Source organism: Lethenteron reissneri, chromosome 43 (assembly GCF_015708825.2).
Source record: "Lethenteron reissneri isolate LAM-NWPU_2019-01 chromosome 43, ASM1570882v1, whole genome shotgun sequence".
Classification (NCBI taxonomy): domain Eukaryota; kingdom Metazoa; phylum Chordata; class Hyperoartia; order Petromyzontiformes; family Petromyzontidae; genus Lethenteron; species Lethenteron reissneri.
The window spans coordinates 4557499-4578200 of NC_083821.1; the positions used below are offsets into that span (position 1 = coordinate 4557499).

General features: G+C 43.8%; 1 protein-coding gene across 6 annotated transcripts in view; it reads right to left on the minus strand.

Moving 5' to 3' along the window:
* LOC133353381 (extracellular sulfatase Sulf-2-like) overlaps positions 1 to 20702 on the minus strand; it is a 155816-nt gene that overhangs the window by 64757 nt on the left and 70357 nt on the right. Inside the window, exon 1 of one of the 6 annotated variants that reach the window (XM_061569586.1) lies at positions 481 to 526. The exons of 4 other annotated variants lie outside the window; for them this stretch is intronic. The gene's annotated coding sequence lies outside the window, so the exon portion shown is untranslated. Of the gene's footprint in view, positions 1 to 35; positions 303 to 480; positions 527 to 20702 lie in introns of those variants that run through there. One more of the 6 variants, XM_061569585.1, reaches the window with a different exon arrangement.

Consider the following 20702-nt stretch of genomic DNA (forward strand, 5'->3'; position numbering starts at 1 on the left):
GCGGCATCATATAGCGTTCAAATTCCACCGCTCACCCGGGAGAGTCTTTATGAGAATCGAGCCTTTTGACGTGGGTCCTGCTGATGGCAACTCAGTCTTGGAGGGAGAGTTGACTCGGCCCATCATCCCCACCGCGATCGCTAAAATAGTGTACCACTCTGTGTGGCAAAATCAACAGCGGCTGTCCAATGGATTTGACACGCTCCGCCCGCCAAGATAAAACTCCACGGAATTGTCTCTGCAGGCGAGAGAATGAATGTCTCTCTCTCTCGCTCGCCCTCTCCGCACGACTGACCGCGCGACCGTGATGATGGCGGTGATGGTGGAGATTCCGAGGCTTTAACACGATCCATGCACACACGCCGCACACGCTGGAGGAGGTCAGGTCAGGCCAGCCTGCAAACCGCATGCCCGTAATTACGACGTAATCATTGCGGGCGGGGGGGGGAGCAGAGTCCAGGAATTTACGATCGCACGCACCTCCCGTACCACGTGCGTGCCAAGCAAAGCCGACTTCTTTGCCGCAGCCGCCCGCTCGCTTCGGTGCAGATCGAGTGAGACTGAGAGCGTGAGGTCCAGAGCCTACTTCGTGACCTATTTCCGAAAGTCGTGCCTCCCTCCACCCCATCTTCAAAGCCCACCGATACACCCAACACGCCCATCAATCCACCCACCCTCCCGCCCACTCAACAACCACCGCTTATAATAGCAACGGGCTTTGTTTGTCCTTCCTAGGACGGAAGCTGTAATATTTAAGAAAATGTTGAGCAGAGTATAATTGTATCTTGTGTCGATTTAATGGCGGTGAATTTTGCACGAAAGTATGTCATCAAACACTTCAGTGCAGTGCACTGCAGCACTGTATTAATGGCAGTGATTGTTGCACAAAACTACGTCATAAAACACCTCACTTCATGTCACTGAGGCACTGTATATAACTGACCTTCAATTTGTTCAAGTTCGCTGCTCTGATACTTTATTCTCTTCTGCTTTCCGTCGCTGGGGTTGAAAAAAATTGGAATTCGATACAATATCTGGAAAATCACCGAGAAATGTCTATTTTACCATCATGTAGAAGCATAAATTACACTTACCTTTCGTCTCAAGTACTGAAGAAATAAATAAAGACACTAAATCCACTTTGTTGCTGCGTATAATTCTTTATTAAATTAACTTTCAATAAATAAACGTCAAACTTAAAGCGAATTTGCGAAAAAATTATTCTTTCCGCTCGACATTCTGCGTGAGTGTAAAAATCCACCCGCTCATGAATATTAATGACGGGGGGTGCGGCATGTAGAGTGACGTCACGCGCGTTACACACAGACATTCTTGGCTCATTATAGTAGTAAATTTCCCCCTGTTTTTAAATAAGTGACAACAAAAGCGCATGTCCGTCCGTTTGTTCATTCACTTGTTCCTTCGTTATTTGGTCCGTTTTTTATACGTATGTAGTATGTTAAACTTCTTTCGCACCATACGGAGCCAACCATGCTCATCGGAGATTGTGCGGGGGGGGGGACTATAACAACAAAGAAGCAGTTCTAAAGAAATGAGTTTTCAACTTCGTTCAGTCGCGGGCCTTCGTTCCGCAAGGCGCAAATTCGCCGGTACAACGAGTTTCTCTCTCTCTGTTTCGAGGATTTCCCTAGGACTGCAACCCGACAATTAACAACGTCGCGTGGCCGTCAGTCGGAGGAGGATGTTTTGGTATTTGTCAGTTGGCTTTTAAGAGGCGACGGTTAAAAGGCGTTTGCGTTCACGTGCAAGGGGGCGAGATGGATTGTCACGGGACCGTGTTCAAGAGGTAGTTGGCTGTTCTCGGTTCATTGCACTAAGCCTTCCCAGGACACGCATTAAAAGTCCCGGTGTGTGTTGTCAGTTGCGTAAAAATAATCCAGGGCCCAAGACAATGCACCACCTTCTGGTAATGTGCAATATTCCTTTGCCCACGAACATTGGCAAGCCTTCATCCAGGAGTGGATAGATGTGGGCTAAAGATGATGATGATGTAAATAGTATTATTACATAAATCAATAACATTGTGTGCGATGAGCTGCCAGCGATGGTGAGGAACATGACATATCTTGAGGTGCCCTTGTTAACTCTGGTCGGTTAGCGTGTGGGTGACATGGCCGAACGGTACAGCGTTCACTGCTCGTTGCAGAAGTTCAAGCCCATCGGCTGCCCTGGTAAATGCTTCTTGTTATTATTATTATTGTGACTCGGTTTGCTTTTCCAGAACTATCGTACTGAGTCTCAACACTTTTTCAGGAGGGTGTAAGGTTTTTGCAGACAGTGGCAATGATTGCTACGTGTTTCTCAATTGAGGAATTTGCTGAGGACAGCGATGATACTCTAAATGTAACAAATTTGGACCGAGGTGTCGGCACACAATGGTCTCCTCTCCCTCGAGTGATGTCACCGCGGCCTTATAATGTCCACTCTAAAAACAGACGGCGTGTAACTCATGTGAAATACACCGGCGGCATTAATCAGGTGGCGGCCCGAACCTCGAACCTCTGCACCAAGCGGCGAACCCGCTGTCTTTGCGTCGTGTCACCTTGTCCTCCGTGTACTTCATGAAGATCCAGTGATGTTAAACTTACGTACGGCGTCACGGTCCAAGTTTTTTCTACATTTGAAAATTACTCAATTTGGTAAACCCACACAGCAACTTTGCCCACCTACCGTGACACTACCGCACGCTTTAAATCGTCCGTGAGACGTAGCACCGCAGCGATAGCCTTGGCGCTGTAGGAATGGCACGAAAATACCAAAACGTGGAAACAACTTGAATCGACGGTTTGAATTTATTCGGAATTTTCATTGATCTCTTTGTGATCCACCAACGCTCGCTTTCCAAAGCGCTGGATCGCTGGAGTGCGGTCGCCATGACCCAATTCGAGCTGCTCAGATGAGGGCTTTGGAGAGAAAGCCCTTAAAGCAAAAGCAGTCACAACCCAAACTTAATTAATAATTCATTATGTTGCATTATTTATGATCAAGCTCATTAGAAACAGAAGGGGGCGGAGAGGGGAACCCGTAATTGAACGAAGATACGATTCGGGTTTTCATTCAGGAAGCACTTTACAAAATATATAATATATATATACTTTTTAATAATCCTTCAAGGTCTGGCATTCTATCGCGATCCAAATCTCAGTGGATTTGACCAAAAAAGTCAGAAGAGCACTCTCACGCATAATTTGCATCTGATTATCTGTTAATTAGGCTGGAGTAAGTAAAGCGTGACGTCAGTCATGTGATATCAGCAAGATAGTTACATTCGACGTTAGACGTGTAACCAGCAATCCCTCGCAAGAAAAAAAAAACTTCTGTATTCTCCGGATTATCAGAAACTCCACAAGGCAATGGACAAACGCGAAGTCTGGTGATGCTGCGTTGACAGTGGCGCACAAGCACAGCGAACCAAACAAAAAAAAATAACAAAAATGACCAATACAAAATAATATATAATAAGCGGTATCTTGGACATTGGCCATTCTTTATCGTGGAAATATAATCTTATTGAACGTGCAAAAACGGAAAGGGAAATACAACTCTCGAAACAAACGTCACACTCCCTTAACTCAAAGTCACGCAGCTAGACATCGCTGCAAACTCCAATGAATCGGAGATGCTAAAAGTCTACGTAGGTCCAACCTGCCTACTGCAAAAAGCGGACAGACACAAAAGGCAAGAACAAAAATTCCCCGTATAGCCTGTAACAGACTGTTGGGGCAAGTGCTGTTAGCGAGCACCTATTAAAGCCCGGCACGACGATGTTTACACGCCGCACCAGGTACTCATTTGAGGCTGAGTCGACCTAGGGGAGGCCCAAAACCGGTTAAGATAATCGTCACTGGTGTTGGCCGTGAGCGGGAATCGAACTGGGGCGCTGGGTTCATAGCGCAGTGCGCTGACCGTTGCTCTACCACTTCCCACACAAAGACAAAGATCCCCCGTATAGCCTTAACAGACTGTAGGGGCAAGTGCTGTTAGCGAGCACCTATGAAGGCCAGCACGGCACACGAAGGGGTGGGTGGCCAGCACCACGCCCGACCGCCTTTGTCTCCCTAGTGGTGATGTTTACACACCTCACCAGGTACTCATTTGAGGCTGAGTCGACACACACAGACATACCCAGCACGCGCCTTGCATGTGCTACACAACGCGTGTTACTTTGATGTATAATTAGTTTGATGCATAATTATTTAATGGTGTGTTTCCAAATGCCGGGAAGCTAGATTCAAATCTGGGTTTTATCCGCCTGTGATCAAACAGGGGTTTCAAGTGTAGCGAGTTGTATGTATGTATGTGTGTTGAACCGTGTGGAGTCAAACGTGCTAATTGGAGGTGCGGAGTTGATGGTCGTCGCCTGGTCAACAGTGACTGCAGACTACTAATAACGGCAATAAAAAAAGAGAATGAATACAGCTCAGAACATGAAAGTAAAAAGTAAAAAAGTAATGACTGCTTGGCGATGAATATGGGAAAATTCAGGAATCCTTCGTGTGGACGAGTTTTGTGCCATGAAGAAGGACCATTGCCCAAAACGTCGCCTATTGTATATTTGTTTCCTTTTAAGGCCACGGTGTTATTGATGAATGTGTTGAATTTTTCGTTGTGTCCAAGTGTCACCTGCAGGGATCTCAGAAATAGTTATTTATTTTTTATTAAATCACCAGTTGTTAAACACGGCATGGTGCACTTCCCACTGCAAGAGTTCACAATGGACATTTTGGTGTCTTAAGCCATAACTCTCATAGCGCTAGTGAAATATATTGGGAATGGTAAAAACAAATTCAGATAAAATATTTCTCACGTACTTTTAAACTACGAGCAGTTTGCCATCAAGATTTTTTTTCCATGAAATTTTTCGAACATTAATTTGTTTATCACTGAAAATGCAGACCAACTGGGACATGCGCTGCGGAAAAAAAAACAGGGAGATAGAATGGAGCCAATTCTCTTTTGCGAGCACCATGTATTTATCGTGATTCAAAACAGTGGGCTTCAAAACATGTTTCCAGCAGTGTCTGCAAACATGAAACAACCCACGGGCCATCTCCTGAGATGCCCCCGCTGCACCACAATGCACTCCTCCAGATTTGGCAATGCCAACATCAGAAGCGGTGGCCCGTGCAAAATATTGGGGGAGAAAAAAAACTACAAAAGTTTAAGGCAGAAGACGCGACTAAGAAGTGTCTCAAGAATTACGCCTTTGTTGGTCTGGACCAGGGGTTGGCAAACTGCATCTCTGGAACCGCACGTGGCTCTTTAAAGCCTACTTCGTGGTGTTATTTATTCAGGACCACCATCTCGTATATACACGCATTGCGGCTCTTGAAATATTGAGCTTTTAACTGAATTGAAGAACCATAAAAAAAATGTCTCTTCTTGTTATTTAGTTTTTTGCCGACCCCTTGTCTGGATAGTCCGAACAGAGAGTGGAATTCTTTTAACAGCGATTGTGTCAACCACGTATTAATATGGTAATTGCACAAAACACAGGTCCTGTGGGGAAATAAAAATAAAATTCCGTAACACTCGAAGTAAAAATGTACATCTTGAAAATTAACCACAAGCAAAAGGTTATGTTGAGAATTTTTTAATTGGAAATTCATCTTTGTACTGCTGAGCGGAGAGTAACTTGGAAGGTGGATGAAATAAAACATATAAAATGCTAGACTACTGTGAAAATTTTAAACTCGGGGTCTTATGGGACCGTAGTTATTTTCTGCAAACGTAGAATTCTGTGGTACGTACGAAATGGCTGACGATAATTATCTATTGATTTGTAGAATGGACGGATATTTGATGGTAAATCTCCATTCGAACTTCTCACAGACACACACATCTGTTAACTTCCACTGTTATGATGAGAAAAAATATAAATATGTTCATTTCATGCCCGCACATCCATTTCATTTTTTGCAGACTCTGTGGATATTTATGCAGATTACTGGTTGGGCGCTGTGTGAATGCTAAGAATATAACGCGTCATCCGACAGTATTTTAGCACTTACTCCAGACTAGCTTTGCACAGATGTGCCAAGCCAAAACCCAGGCCTAATTAAACAATAAACTTTATCCCGTGATGGTTGTATCATTCGCTCGCTCGTGTTCACTTTGTTTCACGGTCACATCTTTCTCCAACCGTTCATTACCTCGTCCTTGTTGTTCGTGTAATTTGTCTGTTGTTTATTTTGTTAATATTATATTTTTGTTGTTGTTCTTTAAGCACTATTTTTGCCTGCACCTCTGACCCACCAAGTTCCACTGTTGCCTATTCCGCGGTATGTCATACTTCGATTGCATTGTTCAGAATCAGAATATTTATTTTAGAATCTTTATTTATCCTTGAGAAATCCGATGAGCTATGAAGCTCTATATCACAGATGTGATGCATCACGGATCTCTCTTGCGAAATAGCCCGGGTAACTTGCTCAATACGATGATTTAAAATTTTGACTTAAAGCTTTCGTGACTGCAGGAATTCATATTCTTTGGGTCTTTCGGTAAAGCCACGTAGATAGAAAAAAAAAAAATATCACGACCTTTAGATCGCAACACAAGCAATCGTCATCAGGTGAAAAAAAAATAGAGGGAGAGCTGCTGAGGCAGGATGTTATGAAGGTTTGAGATGGGTGTAGCCCAAGAGTCATACGCGAAGTGGGCGGGGCTAGAGATGAAATTTGCATGTAAATGTAAGATCGGAGAGCTGAGCTCCTCCACGACGACGAAGATGTGGAGGTGGCTATTGTATTGTGAGAGATTAGCATGTCAATGTAAGATAAACAAAGCAGAGGTGGCCATTATATTGTGAAAGATTAGCATGTCAATGTAGGAAAATCGAAAACCAACACCACATCGAGGCCAACGAGCAACGGTGGCTGTGTTAGTGAAACATTTATCCTGTTAATGTAAAGACATTTAACCTGGTAATGTATCTCAAAAATTCGAAAATAACTGCTAACATCGGCAGGCAGGATGGAAACATCACAGCCAGTTATGACTTAAACTGGTTAATGAAGTCTTTCCAATGATTACTCAGTTTGTATCCATCTTCTCGGTTAAAATTGTGTCCGTGTTTATATATCTGGATGGCTTCAATAACGAATCTTTGCTGATAGCCGGTGGGTTTGCAGAGTACATTCATCTGGGAAAAATTTAAAAGAAAACTATGATTTTATTTTCATCATATTTTACCAGGTAAGGCCACTGAGCTATATAGATATTTTCAAAAGTGACCTGACCACAAATTATAGCTCAACGAAGTGGCTTATCATCACGTGGACATTTTTACCAGCCAAATAGTCTAAATCATGTTTCTAAAGGCAGAGGGGAAAACTGGAGGACTCGGAGGAAAAATCCACGTGACCACGGAGAGAGGGACACAAAAACTCCAAAATATACAGCAGGTGTCAGGGTCAGGATCGGGATCAAACCCACGACTTCCTGCATACCAGGCGAGGACGTCAACATCTCGTGACCGTGGCACGCATTAAGTAAGTAACGCCATACTCTACTGGCTTAGGGATGTATCTGACATACATTGAAATGCAAGTAGCACATGTCTGTTACAATGTAACTAAACAATAGTTACCGAATTGCGTGTAAGCGTCACGTCATAAAACACAGGCCGTGAAGCTTTGAAAAAAAGAACAATATCTGATTTACTGCATTGCCATGCATCGCCAGTGCTGCGCTCAATTTAAAATTCACCCAACTCGCTCACGCAGTCGTTCAAACGACTGCGAGAAAGAAAGTGCGCTCGTAAGCAAGGCACGCGCTGACGGATCATTTATCTCAGCCGACTTCCCGTAGCAGAGCCCAGTGGCGGTGCTGGGGGGGGGGGCTCCTCCTGGCTCCTGCCCCTCGCCGACCCCCTTTGTCTTCCCAATGCGATGACACCTCGTTATTTCTCAGCCCTCCAGCTTTCTGTCGCCCCCTCCCCTCCCCCACCCCAGGTACGACCAGGCCTATCCCGTGCCCCTCCTTATCAATCCCTCCCGTTCTACTGTCATCAACAACTGCACCACCACTAACAATAACCCAATTCTTCGTGTCAAATCATCGTCATGCTACGTACACTTTTTTTTATAATCGCTGTAAATCGCCTAGGCAAAGGCGCTATATAAATCTCGATAAGATAAGATGATCTCCGGCTGCAACAGCCGTGGCCAAGGTACCCAGTAAACGCCGGGCCAACGTTGGCGTGTGGTTTGGAACCGTTGGCCCAAAGTTGCGTGTTTACTGGTTATGTGCTAACCGCAGAAAGTGAAGACGATGGAAGCTATTGCACGGATATGCGAATTGACGCCTCTAATTTTTTGGGCCCGTTGCGGTTTAGGGAATTGCAATATTAACGAACGAGTGCTCGTGAATTTTTAACACTCACATCCCGGTTCGCTTGCGGTACGGGAATTTATTGTGTTCGGACGACTAGCCGTTCATACGCTCACGCGCGGACGACATCCGTAATGGTTGTGCACGGCCCCTACATGTGCACACGTTCTGAGCGTACGGTACACCGCACCAAAACAACGTGGGAAAAAAAACCTTCAAAAGATTATCAACCAAAGTAGCAAAATAACGCTTCCTCTTTTGTCAACCCACACAGAATGCTAATGTCTACAACGAGCACCCTATCATATGCGAACTCCCTTCTCCCCCCAGTCATCTGTCTCACTGGCTTCCTACCCCAGATGCATGATTGTGGCTTCCTCTCAAAGAAGCAACTCAAGAAATATTCCACATCATTAGACCTCCTTTGCCAGTACCAAAATATAATAATAGGGTCTTTCCCCTTTTTTTCTGGCAACAAAACTGAAACCTTTTTACAAGGATTAATGTCTACATTAACCACAAGACTTGCAGTCAAAATGCAAAAAAAACACTATCATAATATATGCATTGTCCTTGAAACTGATTGGTCCACATTTCCCGACGATATCTATTTGCGGCTGCTTGCAGAGGTTCACGATTATCATTTGGATAGAGAAATCTATTCTGTTTTGTTTTCTTCCATTGTGATGCATATCGTACCTACACAGTGGTGGCATGAATTCACTAAACATAAAATTGTATTAAAAATTACAATACACACACATAAATGAATTAAACTGGGTGGGGGGGGGGGGCAGGGGGTGGGTTTTGCGGGGAACAGAGGTGCAGAAGTTATCACACTGTGCTATGAACTGGATAAATTGAGTTAGAGAATTCCACGGCTGAAATCAGTGGCGAGTGATGATGCATCCCTACCACCCCTAAGGCCTTCGGCAACCCGGACTGACCAAGCATGTTTAATTATGAACAACAAAGGGAAAAACAGAAAAAGAAAGTGCGTTGTTCAAAAAAATGGAAGGAACCGGAATGAGCGCAAGACCTGACGGAGAAACGTATTGACGACAATGACGACATCAAAGATTGGTGCCAGAAAGATGCGGCCACTACTTGAGCATGATTGTCACGACAAGACAGAGAGGAAAGTGGGAACAAATGACAGCGTCTGCAACGGACACCTGACAGGTCATAGGAATAGGCGTTGCCCTCTCTGGCAAGAAAACAACTGTGTTAAGATGTTAAAACACCAAACTGAAACCTTTTGCGAGGAATCATGTCTGCATTAACCACGTATTCTTGTGGTGAACATGCAAACAAAAAACAAATTATCTGATAGTATACGCATTGTCTTTGAAACTGATTGGTCCACACCAGAGACAGCTTTCTTTAGAACCTAGTCTCAAAACAGTGTTAGACCAGAGGACGCCACAAGGCGACCAGCACAAGGACAATGCCACTTTCAGGACATTGAGAGCTCGCGGTGAGCAGCTACATCATGGGAACTGCCTTGCCAGTATCAAAAGATAAGAATAGGTTTCACCCTTTCTGGAAATAAAACAGTTGTGTTAAGATGTTAAAACACCAAACTGAAACCTTTTGCGAGGAATCATGTCTGCATTAATCACGTATACTTGTGGTGAACATGCAAAAAAAACACATTATCTGAAAGTATATGCATTGTCGTTGAAACTGATTGGTCCACACCAGAGACAACTTTCTACCTTACAGGTTGTCTTCCCATGGATCATGATGATAAAAACAAATGTTTTAGAAATATATTCCCTAGCACGGTTCATGAGATGTGTACGTACACATGGGTCTATTTACTGTCGTAGTAGTTTAATCCCCTATTTAACTAGATTAATCATCATATAAAATATAGTGTTTAAATATATGTACAGTACGCTTGCGTGTGCAAGTGTATATATATATATATACTGTATTTGACATTTAAGGATTCGTATTATGTTCTCTCCATAAAATATGTATGTAATATTCATGAATGTCTCGTCTTAAATATTGTAGATGGACGCCGTCTGGCTTGCGATCAAGGAGGTCGTTATTGCGGTGCGTCAGACAAAAGGCGACCTATATTTCAAACAAGACATTTAATGTTGCATCAAAATAAAAATGTAACACTGCTCGCATTTTACATTCTGCGTGCCTTCCAGACTCCAGTCTGTACACACATACATGCGCAATAACATTGATGGATTGTTGCATTACTGGCACAGATGACAATGGATTGAGGAGGCCTTCATCTCTGCAGTGGATTGATCACGGCTGATGATAACCAACGATTATAATAATTTACAGCCAATCTTGATTTGAAGTTTTCGTGACTGCAGGGATCCATACTCTTTGGTTCTTTCGGTAAAGTCACGTAGGTATTTATTTATATCTACGTGATATTTACCGAAATTTGCAGCCACTGCCCGGATGAAGACCTCTCCACACTGTGTCGGTCATGGGGGTTGTTTGACCATACTTCACCGCGCTGGTCACTGCGGGTTGGTTAAGGCTGCTGGTTGGTTGGCCAGGACTGGTCCAGTTATCGTGACTGGGAATCAAACCCACGTGTTACAAGCACAGTACGTAACGTACTATATCAGCGTAACTCGTAAGCACCCAAACGTATCTGTGCGTCGAAAGATATTTCTGGTGAACGAACCATTTGACATGATGACAAATAGCATTGCATGCGAAACTAAATACCTGGTAAATATGCAACGTATTGCCAACAACGTTGGCACGTGGGTGGAACCGTTGCACCAACGTTGGCCCAAAGTTCCATGTTGGCTGGATACACGTCCTTTATGCGCGATACCAACAACCCACTGTGTCATTAATGTAACAGGACGACACTGCACCGACGACCATTCATAAATGTGAAACCAGAAATGCCTGGCAATTTTTGTCCGTCCTCTCCCCCAATCACAGTCGCTGAACGTAGGCCCAACGGCTCAATACACCAAAGTTGCCACCAACCACGTTGCATGAATGGAGCAAACGTTACAAGAACCCGGTAAGAAGGAACGATGGGAGGGAATTCCGAGGTGGAGCGACGAGGAAAGAGGCTGTGACCTGTAGTGCGAGCGTGAAATTGCTTGAACGGGTGTAAACATTTGAAGTTCCACTTCTCTTGACTCTATCCAGCCGACGGATAGAGCAGGCTGCTGACCATCTGAACTGTATTTGCTCTCGTAAGAGACGTGAGGCATCGTGGGTATTTCCACATTGCCGTAAAGCCTACGCACGCATCGCCTCATCGAGCGAATCACAGAGCACACGTGCACAAGCTTGCGAGTTCAAAGCCCCGGATGGGGGGTTGACTCAGCCCATCATCTCTTTGGGGGTCGATAAAACATGTACCACTTTGTGAGGAAGTCAACAGTGGTTACTCAATGGATATACTAGCCCCCGTCGTAAAAATGTGGAATTGGCACCACTGGCTCAGGGCTGTAAACGGGATATAAGCACCAAGACCTCCACGCTCACGAGCAGGATATCCCTTCTACTTTCGACTCTGACATTTAACACCGGGAGCCCATCTGAATAACCCTTTTCAAAGAGCCCCAAATGCCAATATACAACTTACAAGCTTCCTTTATAAAAATGACTTTCATAAAATATTCAACATTTTTCAATCTGTTCCGCCCTCAAATCTACCGCCGCCGTAGGAACAAGCACGGGCGCTTCATTGGGTGAATAGTTTATTGAGTTTAGTTCATAGTTTATTTATTGAGTTTAGTTCATAGTTTATTGAGTTTAGTTTACAGTTTATTTAGCTGGGCGGCGGCAGTATACCGCCTGTAATTCCAGCACCGTGGAGGTGAGCGTTGGTGGCATCGCACAAATTGTTGTGGAACTCCCTTCCCGTGGGGCATCGATGAGGAGCCATACCGCTGGCTCGCCAGGAGAATGCGGTCCAGCGAAAGTGTGGACTGTAACCTGTTCCACCCTCGATTGGGATAGAGCGTTGCTCCCTTGCATGCATGGGTTTTCTCCGGGCGCTCTGGTTTCTTCCCACAAGCAAATGCTCATTAAATCGGCCAATAACACCTCGATAGGATTGCAGAGCTTGGGCAATTGTTGGTGGTGCCAGCTCACCAGTCAGAGGCTCCTCGCGCCTCTGACTTCTACTCTCTCTATTTGACGGTGAGCAAATTCGGTGCGGTATGATACAACTTGAATTTATTATTATTGATGTGGACTGCCGCTGGTGAATACTCATGCTGGACACACAAAACTCACAAACATGTGCCCAAACAGAAAACGTCGTCACTTTAATTTGTTTTCAATTAAATGAGATGCTCTGTTGTGCACGGTTGTCGCCTGGAAAGATGGAGGCGTCAGGTTCGTGAAAAATAGATTCACGAGTCATCAGATTCCTCCAGTCCAAAACAAAGATTCTAATTCGGATTCTGTCTCATCACGTCCTCACATCCCTCTTCTCAGTTGAGATGCATTCCTGTGGGTCAAACTTCCGCAAGACAATATGTGGCACACAGAAGATGATGATGATAATATGTGGTATGTTATCTCCTAGAATGTGCCTGATCTCATCCGATCTTAAGAGCTAAGCATTTGTCGAGCCTGGTGAGTACTTAAAAGTGAGACTGCCTGTGAAAATAGGTGACCTTTCAGGCATGGTCCTTTTAATCAATTTTTTTCCCCAGTTAAAAACCACTTAGCTGTGTAGCTATTTTTCAGAAGCAACCTGGCCACAAATGATAGCTCAACGAAGTGGCTTATCGCGTGTAAATTTATAGCAGCCAAATAATACGAACGCACGTTGATTCGAAATGTGAAGGGAAAAACCGCAAGAGCCAGAGAAAATCCACGCGACCACAGAGAGAGAGACGTAAACTCCAAATATAAAGGCGTCAGTGTCGGGATCGAACCCACAACCTCGTGCATACCAAACGAGGGATTTAACTTCGCGCCATCGTGGCGTCCCCGTGCTATGAGGGAGGGCCATTGCCCGGAACGTCACCGACGAGGTACCATTCTTTTCAAATAAATTTATTGACGAATGCGTTGAATGTTTTGTTATTCGTGCACCACCGCCAGCGCCGCATCGGCAAATAATTTGTGAAAACAGTACGAGCCGTTTTATGTCGCCTTGGGCTGCGAGGTGGCCAGGAAATTGCAAGTGCAGCAGTGGAATCTTAAATGTACTTGCGTGAAATGTTGAATGTTTCCCCCCCCCACCCTCTTATATGTGAGTTTTCTTTGTAATGTATTACTTACTGTTAGTAGCTCAGCTTATTCGAGAGTATATTTAGTATACTGATGATACTATGTAGTTTATACTTTAGTTTTTACGTGGTTGTTTAGTTACTGCAGCTACATACTATTAACATTCCTTCCCTTTATTAATGCTACCCCTATCCCCTCCCTTCGATGCTGCTAATCCTGCATACTGCACGGGCATAATATGACTTTGAAAACCCCCCGCCCACCTCCTACGCATTTCACAAGTAGTACTAATCACATACCTGCATTTCCCATAAATATACTAAATTCCTCTTGATATGCAAATTATTTTGTCAAGACGCCCTTCCCCCCTTCCAACCCAGCTTAAATATACGCTCCAAGCGTGGTGGTGTTTCATTCAGACGCTGTCTCCCCGACAGACCTGTTCTCCACCTGAGGACGGCTGCTTGCGTTGTGGCCTAAACGTCGTGAGAATTATTTTATTATGTTTTATTTTATTATTTTATTACTTCCCTTCTACGTGACTTTACCGAAAGAACCAAGAAGATGTTTGATTCTGCATTCCAAACAATTATTCATTGAATTGTCCAACCATTCCTAATCGGGACCATCCTGAGCAAGAGTCTTGAGATTGAGTGACGCTTTCCTGATTAAAATAAATGGCATTATCATTCTTATTTTCCTGGGTGTTTATTTATTTAAAACAGTCGTACATGTTGGTGGTAAGATATTAACAGTTTTCATCAAATGGATAGACTCATGCTTGCCATGGGAATGTGGAATTTCCACGCCTGGGTCAGGTTCAAAAACAGAAATAAGCACCACCCCCATTTGCGTTCCATTTATTATCTAGCTGTCATTTAACTGACGTATTAGTGATGTCTTTATTCCGAAAAACTGGATAAATATCAGCGCTTTTTTTCTTGGAATCCAGTTAAATAGCATTTCGGACGTTTATTTTCAAACGTAATCAGAGTCGTTCGGCGCGAGGTCATAGAACTTTGCTGAATGAAATCACCTCTCCCGCAGTCGACCAGGCTCTTAATTCTGGTTTTTATTTCCCAAATGCCTCGCGTTCCAGCAATTTGCAATGAATGTCACCGGGCCGAGAAAGCGAGATGAGGTGTTCACTCGGGTCATGGCAAAAGCGCAGCAGAGGGGCTCGCCTCTGATATGTAGCACCTGCCATCAGGACAAATTCCACCCCCAGGTTTTCGTTAAACTCCTCCCCAAGGTTATCATCAAACTCCAACTCAAGATTTTCGTCAAACTCCATCCCCATGTTTTTGTCAAACTCCAACTCAAGGTTTTCATCAAACTCCAACTCCAGGTTTTCGTCAAACTCCACCCCAGGTTTTCGTCAAACTTCACCCCCAGTTTTGAACAGTGACCCTAACCCAAGCCAGCTTACTTTTTGAACGGTTTAAAATACTGTCTAACTTGTGTATGCTCTCTAGTCAATGCGTTCCTCCTCCTGCCTCTCATTGTAATTACAAACACGCAACTCTCCATGCATCTTTGCACTTCTCCACTGTTGTTCCATTTTCTCCGTCAATGACCCGTGTTTCTGTTTATCGAGTTTGTTGAGCCAGCTGGCCAGGAATGGGAAAGGACGTAGCCCACTTTCCACCCAGGCAACCGGCGAGCACATAGACTAGATATTTCTCAGGCTAGATATATCTTTCTGAGACACGTCAAAGAAGGTAATATACACTGAACAATATATACGCGCACAACATCACGTTTGTATTTAAGTCAACTTATTCCCTTGTTCTAGATTTGAAGCTTTCGTGACTGCAAGGATTCATATTCTTAGGTTTTTTCGGTAAAGTCACGTAGGGAAAAATTTTAAATTAATAAAAGTAAGATAAAAATAAAAATCACGGCGTTTCGGAGGCAACACAAGCCTCCGTATATATACAAGGACTGTTTTTTGGAATTTCTCTTACTTGATACAGCTATCGTGCTGTGACGGTTCCACCTGAAGACGGAGGCTTGTGTTGCCTCCGAAACGTCGTAATTTTTTTTATTTTAATTGTATTAATTTTAATTTTTTACCTACGTGACTTTACCGAAACATCCTAAGAATTTTATTCCCTTGTCTATCATAGGTCTTTTTTTTACTATACTTCACCACGTCGGGCGCACAAGACCGGATCGCATTCCCCGTTGATGTTTGCTGTGGCCAGGAATCTAAACTCAGGTTTCCAGGTTTCTAAGCGTGGTGCGCTCATCACTAGACCATTGCTCCCCCAAATACAGTTTCTACACAAACTTTATTTAAACCAGGAGAAAACTCTCTTTGCGAAAACAAAACAGCTGTTTTGCAATAAAAGACCGAAATATATAATTTCAACCATCACCGTCGTTATTATTATATTAGACACCTTACTTGCAGGTATTTATTGGGGTGGGGGGGCGAAATGGAATGTGATATCAAGAGTATAATACCTTGCGTTATCACTTAATTAATGCCATTGCACCTTTTATCATCAGGGTTACAGCAGATGCTGCATTACAGCGGTTACTGCACACGAGACAATAATTTCTGGCAAACAAAGACCCGGGGCTGCTGCAAGATTAAAGCGTTCATCACCATGCAAGCTCGTGCGATGGCCACGAGCGCATGGACCGCTCAGCTATCTGGCCACTGAATCGTATTGCAACAACAAAAAGTTTCGTAGTGTCCCCGGCTAAATATATTAAGTATTGCAAAAGATTTGAAGCTTTCGTGACTGCAAGGATTGATACTCTTGGTTTTTTCGGTAAAGTCACGTAGGTAAAAAATGAAATAAAAATTAATAAAAGTAAAATAGTAAAATAAAAATCACGTCGTTTCAGGAGGCAACGCAAGTCTCCGTCATCAGGTGGGACCGCCAGAGCCAGATTTGCTGTATTTTATTATTGTATTTTTATTAATTTTAATTCATTTTTTACCTACGTGACTTTACCGAAAAAACTAAGAGTATTGCAAAAGAATCTCACCTCGATTCGTCAAGATTTTATTTCACGGCAATCAATCCTTTTCTCTCTTTAAAAAACAAATGTGCCGCTGCTCACAAGGCAATCTTGCGAATCCTGCTCGGATTTTTTGTTGTTGTTGCGAAAAGGCGACTGAGACACATAACGATACTGCAGTTCCCTTTATCCGCTAAAGCATCGGGGCTTAATTTTAGGAGGTTCCTGTATATGGGATTTTTGGACAATCCCACAAATGGCTGGTTGATCTCAAGAGACGCTCGGTAGATGCTCACAAATCAAAGAAGGGGGACGGATGGAGTGGCAATGCGGTGGATAGATAGCAAGCTGTGCTCTGAACCGAACAACATGAGATTGATTTAGCAGCCAGCTGACATCAGCGGCGAGTATTATCTGCACCGGTCTCGGGACAAACCACCTCCACGAACCCGTGTAGTGAAGTATGGCCAAACCACCCCCATGACTGATACAGTCCGGAGACGCCTGCATCCAGAAATATATTGACTCTAAGTTACCATTACTTTTATTAATAATGTTTCCTATATATATCACTAAAACCTTAATTTCCTCTGCCTGTAAGCAATGTTAATGACGAAGGCGGTGAGCCCTTGTGATTTGTGCTTGCTTACTAATGTCAACAGCAGGATTCCTTCATTATTTACGCACGCAGACATTAATTCATTCAATGTCATCATTCTTTCGTGCATTCCTTCAATTGTCCAAAGAGCGGTCGGGGCAATGTTGGGAGTATCAAGGTAACAGCAGCGGAGTACAGAGGCAAGTCACATTGCCTCGTGCTAAGAGGCATTTAGGAAAAACCTGCTGCTGAACATTTTTATTTGTCCTCAGGGCAAAAGGAGACATACAAGAGAAACACCCTGCTAAGATAAAAATAGAAAAGAAAAATGAATTAAATCACGACCTACGTGACTTTACAGAAAACAACAAAGAGTATGGACCCTTGCAGTCACGAAAACTTCAAATCTGGAACCCTGCTAAGACACTGCCCACAGACGATGCTCGTTTCAGAATCAGAATCATTATTTATACGGGAGGAATCCGATGGGCAATAAAGCTCGTTTTCACAGAGGGCAGGTAGGGACAGGTCAGAACGTTACAACAACAATGCAAAAACACGATGTGAGTGAAACGTATAGGAAAGGTAAACAAATCACTTAAAAAAAATTTCAAATAAATCTAAACAATTTTAAAAAATCTTACCAGGTAAGGCCCACTGAGCTATTCGCTTATATTTTCCAGATGCGACCTGCCCACAAATGATAAGCTCAACAAAGTGGCTTTTCACGTGGAATGATATAGCAGCTAAATAATCTAGACAATGTGGAGAGGAAAACCGGAGGACCTGGAGAAAGAAAAAAAATCCACGCGACCACGGGGAGAGAGAGACACGCAGACTCGACTGACTCAAAGACCTCGTCTCCGTTTTTCCTCCGCTCTCTCCCCCAAGTTCACGTGAAGAAATAAACAATCTTTGAAGGCCGGGAATGTAGCTGTTGCCAGCGGCCTCCTCGCTCCCGTCACTTTGATATCAACGTAGATTTAGATGGAGGGGGGGGTTAGTGTTCTTTCAACCAAAGCCAATTATGCAAAATTATCAACTCATGCATTGTATTTCAATAGGGTCGTTACGAAAACCGAAGCAGATTTCATTACGATCAGCCTTGCTCTACCAGTGGGGGGCAGGGGGGGGGGGGCTTTGGATGAAGCCGTGAAATGACAATATCTCACGTGGGGAGAGAGACATGAGAATGACAGCTGGAACCGTGATCGTGACTTTGAGACAGGCCAACATCACGAGATGCAGTCACATTTTTTGACGCGACGTAAATTCGAATTACATCGCTCTGTATTGAAAGCATTTGCTCGTCAGCTGACAAAAACAAATTACAGGATTCAACAACAAAAATGGGTTTTTCATTCTCCCGGCTCAGACTCTGACGTTGTATCAGCCGTACACTTGACATCAGAGGTCTTCACCTGAAATCCTTTAATGATCCAGCTTATGCAACCATCTGCCATGCTCAGTGGATTTCTGCTCAATCGAGCAATGGTAAACGGTGCGCATCTCCAGTTTGTTGGGGAGGCATTCTATATTCATACCGCAGGGAACGGGTAACGTCAGGGATAATCACCGTTCGCGCATCCAGTCAGCCTGCGGACGTGCCACAGGTCGGCACTTATTTTATCAACCACGAAAGAATTATGGGCAGGGCCAAACAAACTGACCTGGATTGGAACTCATCAGCCTGTTGATTTAAGACGAGTGCTCTTGCCACCGTACCACCCAAACCGGTCAACGGCGTTAATGCGCTGTCGATAAGAAACGTACCGTGTCTATTTCCATCAGGTGATGGTGAGGCCACTTGTGGTGGGGTAGAGTGCGGATACCCCTCCCTCTTACATGACATCTGGCCAGCGTGGAAGAGTAGGCCAAAACACCTTCTAAAGGGGCTCTGTGGAGGCCCTTTCGCCACCAGCGGTGTGAGCAAGCAATTGCAGGGCTGCGCCTACACCTTGTATTTATGAAATCAGATTAATCAAGCGCCTAATTAAAAATAAATTACAATTAAATGTTTGTTTGCGGTGACCAACTGGCAAACAGCAAATGGAAAAATTAAATAGTAGACCGTGGGGGAAAAAAAGATAATGAGAATTTTTTTTATCTCAACAAGACAATGTTCATGTTTTGCGAGCTACAAAAAAATGCTGCACTCAGGCTATAAAATGTAGAACAATAAATTATTCCGCAGAGCAAGCCACAGACGTAAGATCTACTGCCATTGATGACCACGTTCAAGGCTAAATGTTTATGACCAAATCTCTACGTGGCCTTTTGAAGCCGGCTTTGCGCTCCGGGTGGTATGAGACTGGAGCATCAGTGACCACGCCGGTGGTCTGGGGATGGAGATAGGTAACGAGATGGGATGAAAAGGGGGCTCAGAGTATATAATTTAAAATGTGCCAGTGCCAATACACGATTTATTATCAACAGCGGTGCTATGCTGTGAGCTATGTAGGTAGTCGGCCCTGGGGAGAGTCACCCATAAGTCTCACCCAGTTTTTAATACCATAATCATAAAAATAATAATTTATAGCCCTTTGCCAACATGCTGCTGCATAGTGGCCTCTTACGCAGAGTCGTACCTTACCGTGTGGGTCGGCGCTGGCTGGTGAGAGAGGGGGTAAGGGCGGAGGGATGAATTGGTTCAGATAGTACTCGTCAGAGATGTTACTTGATACAGCTGTCGTGGCTGTGACGGTACCACCTGAAGACGGAAGCTTGTGTTGCCTCCGAAACGTCCTGATTTTTATTTTATTTTACTTTTTAATGTTTTTACCTACGTGACTTTACCGAAAAAACCTAAGAATATGAATCATTGCAGTCACGAAAGCTTCAAATCTAGAATCAGATAAGCGAGTTTACAATCGAGCGCGCTAACCACTTCGCCCCCACTCAACCCTTTTTTTTACAATATCGGCCTTTTAAAAGACTCTCGCTAACAGCCTCGCCCCAACAGTCTACAAGGCTATAAACGGCGTTTGCTGCCGGATATAAACGTTTGTCCGGTTCTTCACGTAGTGCGCTAACCATTGCCCCAAACTGCTCATGCGTGTGTTCTAATGGGTGCTCAAACTGTATAAATATATCACTGTTACCTCTATATTGAAGCTCTGTTGAGCTAAGCAGTGCTCATGTTTAACATTTATATTGGTCTGTTCAGTTCATTTCAAGCATATACATTTGTTGTTCGTGACTAATTCTAAAAGTTCGGTACACAATGCTGAATGTGAAATAGGCCAATGTTATTTCTTCGCACGTTGACTATTCACACATTCAACGGGCGTACGTATTAAAAGTAAATTATTCCGAACACAGTGATAAGAGTTGCATTGAGGTGTTGTCAGTGACAGCCTTGACGTGTCTGTGTTGCACGTGTGCATGCAATTTACAACCTTCTGCAACAATACACTTTTCAACTATTCACATAAAGGGGTAATCTGCCTACTGCAGTATTTACAAAGGAACCCAAATGACCTTCGTGGAATTGGTCTCCCTGTGACAGAACTATGTTCGTCACCGACTGTCACCAAAATCCAATCTTTTTCATGTGCCACCATTTTACAACGCT